Here is a 6,000-nt window from a genome sequence, read left to right as displayed (position 1 = left end):
TGAGTTTAACCACTTTACCGCCGTGGGTGCGTATCTACACCCATTTTAACACCCTTTCCCCACCAGGGGCGTAGATACACGCATCCTCTGCCGCTGTCCGCACTCCCTCACGCCGCCACCCGCTCGCCCAGAGATCAATGAATGGGAAAAACGTTCCCGTTCGTTGATCTAAGCCCCCCAGCAATGATCGGCTGCTTCTATGAGAAGCAGCGTGATTATTGTGATTTTCCCAGCCTCATTGCACTTACTGTAAGCTTACTTCCTACGCTTACAGGACGCTTGCACCAAAAAATACTGTAAATAAATAGTAAAACTACACCCAAAAATATTTTTCATATATAAATACACAGTGTTACATTATAAATTAACTCATTACCTCCCACACTCCCCAATTTTTTTTATAATAAAAGTAATGGTAAAGTTATAGACGAATTAATGGAAGGAGCGCTGAAAGGTGAAAATTGCTCTGGTGCTCAAGGGGTAAAACCCCTCAGTGGTGAAGTGGTTAAACACTAGATATTCTTCACTTCAAGATTGTAGCAAACTTTGTTTACACCTCCTGCACAGGAGCAAAACGCTCCCAGGTACAGAAGTGCAGCAGGGGCACGCATGCGCAAAAGTGCACAACCGTCCATGACTGGTCACATTACTGGGGGGCATACCAAGTGAACAGAGCCGCCAGAGAGGACAGCGAGGGAGCACACGCACCTCATGGGGCTGGAGGAAACCCCAGGTAAGTAAATGCCCCCAGTAATTAAATAGGTACCTTTAACCATTTCAGCCCACGGTGATTTTTCACCTTATGGACGAGAGGAATTTTCACCTGTCAGCGCTTCTCCCTTTCATTCCCTAATAACTTTATCACTACTTATCACAACAAAATGATCTATACCTTGTTTTTTCCGCCACCAATTAGGCTTTCTTTGGGTGGTAAATTATGCTAAGAATTATTTTATTCTAAATGCATTATAATGGGAATAATAAGAAAAAAATTGAAAAATGTATTTTCAGTTTTCAGCCATTACAGTTTTAAAATAATTAATGCTACCATAATTAAAATCCACACATTTTATTTGCCCATTTGTCCCGGTTATTGCAACGTTAAAATTATACCCCTAGTGTAATGTATGGTGACAATATTTTATTTGGAAATAAAGGTGCATTTTTTCAGTTTTACATCCATCACTAATTTTTAGCCCATTATTTATTAATTATATGTCCTCTTGACATAAATAATCATTTATTTTTATTCCCCAAAGTCAGTAGGTGTGTTTTACTATTTAGCCACAGGATGTCCCGACTGAGCAAAAATCCCATTAGCGTACAATGTACTCTAATTGGGATACAATGTATCACTACATTGTAACCAGGGAAGTGACGTAGGCTTCCATCGGAAGCCTCCGATCCCAGAGGCGGCGGGGAGGTTATGATTGAAAACATTGTTTCCATTCATAAATGTAACGATCGGGCGGCGGAAATCGCTGCACCATTTATAGAATAAACACTGTTTTTGAACAAAAACAGTGTTTATTCACGACGGACATGTCCGGATTGGCACAAGGGACTTTTGACCCCTGCAGCCAATCCCCCCTGCTAGCAGCAGCAGCGCGATCGCGGGCATCTGCCCACAGGATCGCCTGCAGACCCCCAAACTGCAGGGACGTGACTAGCGCGTCCCTGCGGCTCTAGCACCTGCCGCTGCGGACGTGAAGCTCACGTCCGCGCGGCTGAAATGGTTAAAGTGAACCAGAGACAAAGCACCCTCATGTATTTTACCATATGAGTGGGAACATTACGGAAAACACCTACCCTGCTCTCTGTTTCGTCTTACACTGCTCAGCCTGCTTGTTACCAGCCCTGATAAAATCCTGACTGAGCATTCAGTCTGGCTTTGCTCAAAAGCTGATAGGCCCAATAGATCCTGAATGATTGCATTATCGACTGTTACACATGGTAGATTTTGTTATTGGTATGATCATAACTGGTTTAGATATGATCGCAAGTTGAATTTTTTTGAGGCGTAGAACTACTAAATACAATAGATTCTTTCAATCTGAAAAATCTTAGCGAAGATGTGATCATTTACTAATAAATTGTACTGTTAGAGAGCTCAAGGTCAACTTCTGTACAGATGCATCTCTAGCCAAGAGACTAGCAGTACGTCTGTTACTATGGTTGGAGGAGGAGGGGTGCAGATGCACGGCCCATAACAGAGCAGTTCAGAGTGGGTGTATTGAGTGGAAGAACAACGTGCTGGGGGGTCGCTTGGATACCACTAAATAATCTGTATGCCGGGGCTTTAAGCAATGTGCTCCCAAATGACTGCTAAATTCTCACTCAACACAGTCTTTATGAGCCGCCCAAGTATAATCCAGCACGTGTATGTAGCCATTCCTTTACTCAACAAGATGCCATTTAAATAGATCATTTAAGGGATTATACTCCCAAAATAAACATTTTAATAACTACTACTACTTCCAAGTATCCCCTGTGTGTAAAAATGTTTATTTTCACTGCAGAGAGGTAGCTTATCTCTGGTCATCGGCAAATGTAATCATTGCTGGCTGAAGCTCTCTGCCTGTGTCTTCACTCTGCCCCCCTCTGCAACAGTCAGAAAAGGAGGGGGGTGGGGGGCAGAGTGAAGAGACAGGCAAAGAGCTACAGCCAGAAATTAGTTAAATAAAATGCTTTTTTCCTGGTGAACTTATTGCCAGAGCTGTAGCCACTAGGACATGCTCTATAGGCAGCAGCAGTGTTAGGGAGTCTAGCCCAAGGTTTCCTACTAAATAGGTGCTAGGTTACTAAACAGGAAGACAGGAAGAGCCAAGAGTCCAACCCAGATCTCCTGTGTCAGAGGCAGAGCCCTTAACCTGTATACTATCCACTTACATTCACTGATGAGCCCAGATATAAGCCAGCTTGTGTGTAAATGTTTTTACACACAGGTACATAAAGACAATATTCAAGGATTTATACTCCCAAAACTAAAATTTCAGTTACTACTATTAGGGAATGCTTGGAAATACTTTCAAATTTTCTTTTAAGGGCTGGTTCACACTGAAAAAGCTTTTTAACCTCCCCGGCGTTCTATTGAGATCGCCAGGGAGGCTGCGGGAGGGTTTTTTTTCAATTAAAAAAAAACTATTTCATGCAGCCAACTGAAAGTTGGCTGCATGAAAGCCCACTAGAGGGCGCTCCGGAGGCGTTCTTCCGATCGCCTCCGGCGCCCAGAACAAACAAGGAAGGCCGCAATGAGCAGCCTTCCTTGTTTGGCTTTCCTCGTCACCATGGCGACGAGCGGAGTGACGTCATGGACGTCAGCCGCCTCCGATCCAGCCCTTAGCGCTGGCCGGAACGGATTGGTCCGGCTGCGCAGGGCTCGGGCGGCTGGGGGGACCCTCTTTCGCCGCTGCTCGCGGCGAATCGCCGCAGAGCGGCGGCGATCAGGCAGCACACGCGGCTGGCAAAGTGCCGGCTGCGTGTGCTGCTTTTTATTTGAAGCAAATCGGCCCAGCAGGGCCTGAGCGGCAGCCTCCGGCGGTGATGGACGAGCTGAGCTCGTCCATACCGCTCAGGAGGTTAAAGGGACTCCGAGCAGTGCAGAAACTATGGAAAGATGCATATCATTTTAAAGCTCTCTTTCTCCTCTTTCCAATCATATATAAAGCACTGCCCTACGCCTTTTAGTTTTCGCTATTTTCGCGATTGAAATTGCAGCGACTGCGATTTCAATCGCGAAAATAAAGAAAACTAAAAGGCGTAGGGCGACGACTTAGGTGTCACCAGAAAGAGGAGAAAGAGAGCTTTAAAATGATATCCATCTTTCCATAGTTACATTGTATTACACAGGCCGACTTTTTCTGCTGAATGCAGCTGCTGACACTGGGGAAAGTGTCGTCCTGTGTAATACAAGTAACTATGGAAAGATGGATATCATTTTAAAGCTCTCTTTCTCCTCTTTCTGGCGACACCTAAATCGTCGCTCTACGCCTTTTAGTTTTCTTTATTTTCGCGATTGAAATCGCGGCCGCGGCAATTTCAATCGCGAAAATAGCGAAAACTAAAAGACGTAGGGTGGCGGTTTGTATATCATTGGAAAGAGGAGAAAGAGAGCTTTAAAATGATATGCATCTTTCCATAGTTTCTGCACTGCTCGGAGTCCCTTTAAGCACTAGTGATTTGAAAAGCTCTAGCTAGTACAATGCTATGCGTGATTTTTTATAAAATCACAACGCTCAAGTGGGGTCACACCAAGAGCATTACATTAGCAAGAGAAAAAAATCACAAGGGCTTACAAAAAACTCTTGCAGTGTGAACCAACAATAAAGGGAACCTGAGGTGAGAGGGATATGGGGGCTGACATGTTTACTTAATTTTAAATAATGCACATTTCCTGATTATCCTGCTGATCCTCTGCCTCTAATGGCCCATACACACGGGCTACAACTGTCGCCGCAAATACGTGGCACGTGCACGTTGCAGCGACAGTTGCCCCGTGTGTATGAGGCACGCACCCCGAACTGTCGCCGGAGACAGCAGTTGCCGTGCGATTGGAAAGTTCAATCGCACGGCAACTTCTGCCGCAGCAACTGTCGCTAGTCCGCCGTGTGTTTGTGGACTAGCGACAGCTACCCACTCACTGCAGACAGAGTTTCCGGCGGGGGGCCAAACCTTCAGCAACAGCTTCCGCCGCGTCTCTGCCTTTGGGCAGAGACGTGTAGAAAGCTGTCGCGCACACGTCCCCTGTGTGCTAGCGACAGCTACAACGGTCCCCCGTGTGTACCCAGCATAATACTTTAATGGGCAACTGTAACGAGAGTGACATGGAGGCTGCCATATTTATTTTCTATTAAACAATACCATTTGCTTGGCAGCCCTGCTGGACTGTTTAGCTGCAGTAGTGTCTGAATCACACCAGAAAAAAGTATGCAGCTAATCTTGTCAGATCTGACAATAATATCAGAAACACTTGATATGCTGCATGCTTGCTAACACTGTATAGCTAGGCAGAGGATCAGCAGGACAACCAGGCAACTGTAACAAAAGGGATACGGGCATTGCCATATTTATTTTTAAACAATACCAGTTATCCTTTAAGCCATAGAACAAGCATGCAGGTCAGATGTCTATGACAAATCTGACATGATTACCGCTAGCTACATGCTTGTTTCAGGTGTGTGATTTAGACCCTACTGACCAGAATAACCAGCAGGGCTGCCAGGCAACTGGTATTGCTTAAAAGGAAATAAATATGGCAGCCTCCATAGGTCTCACACTTCGGTTTCCTTTTAACTACTTAAAGACCGCCCCACACCAATGGACGTGGTCGCGGTGGCAGCCCTAGGACCGCCTAACGCCAAATGGTGTCAGGTCCTGGAGCACTGTTTTGCCAACGATCGCATGCGCGTGCATCGCCCGGCATGCTTTGCGGCTCCCCTCTGTCATCAGCCCGCCGGCCAATTAGCAGCGCGGCAGGCTGCGATCTTTCAAACGGACCTATCCTAAGCGTATAATACACGTTGTAATGTATTATACTGGCTGCCTCCTCCTCTGGTGGTCACAGCGTTCCCGGACAACCACCAGAGAGGACGGCAGCCCTGATAGGGAGTCTGGCACACTGATCCTGCTCCTGCTCCCCCCGATCGCCGCTGATCACCCCCCACTGCCCCCCTCACTGCCCTGACAGGTGTCTGACTGATGTCTGAGTGACATCTGGTCGCCTGTCACAGCTCTGATCGAGGTCTGAGTGACATCTATTGCCTGTGCATTGTTTTTTGACATCTGATTGATTGATTGCATTGTGATTGCTTTTTGATCATCTGTGATTGCCTTGTGATTTCAATTGCTGCTGGTTGACATCTGACAGCTGCACTGTGATTGACATCCGATTGCCTGTTTTCACTCTGACTGGCATCTCATCGGCCCCTTGATTGGCTCTGATTGACCTCTGTCTGTTTGTAATTGCATTTGATTGCATTCGATTGCTTCTGATTGCATTTG

This window comes from Hyperolius riggenbachi, chromosome 11 (genome assembly GCF_040937935.1).
Source record: "Hyperolius riggenbachi isolate aHypRig1 chromosome 11, aHypRig1.pri, whole genome shotgun sequence".
Lineage (NCBI taxonomy): Eukaryota > Metazoa > Chordata > Amphibia > Anura > Hyperoliidae > Hyperolius > Hyperolius riggenbachi.
This window is presented reverse-complemented; position numbering follows the sequence as displayed.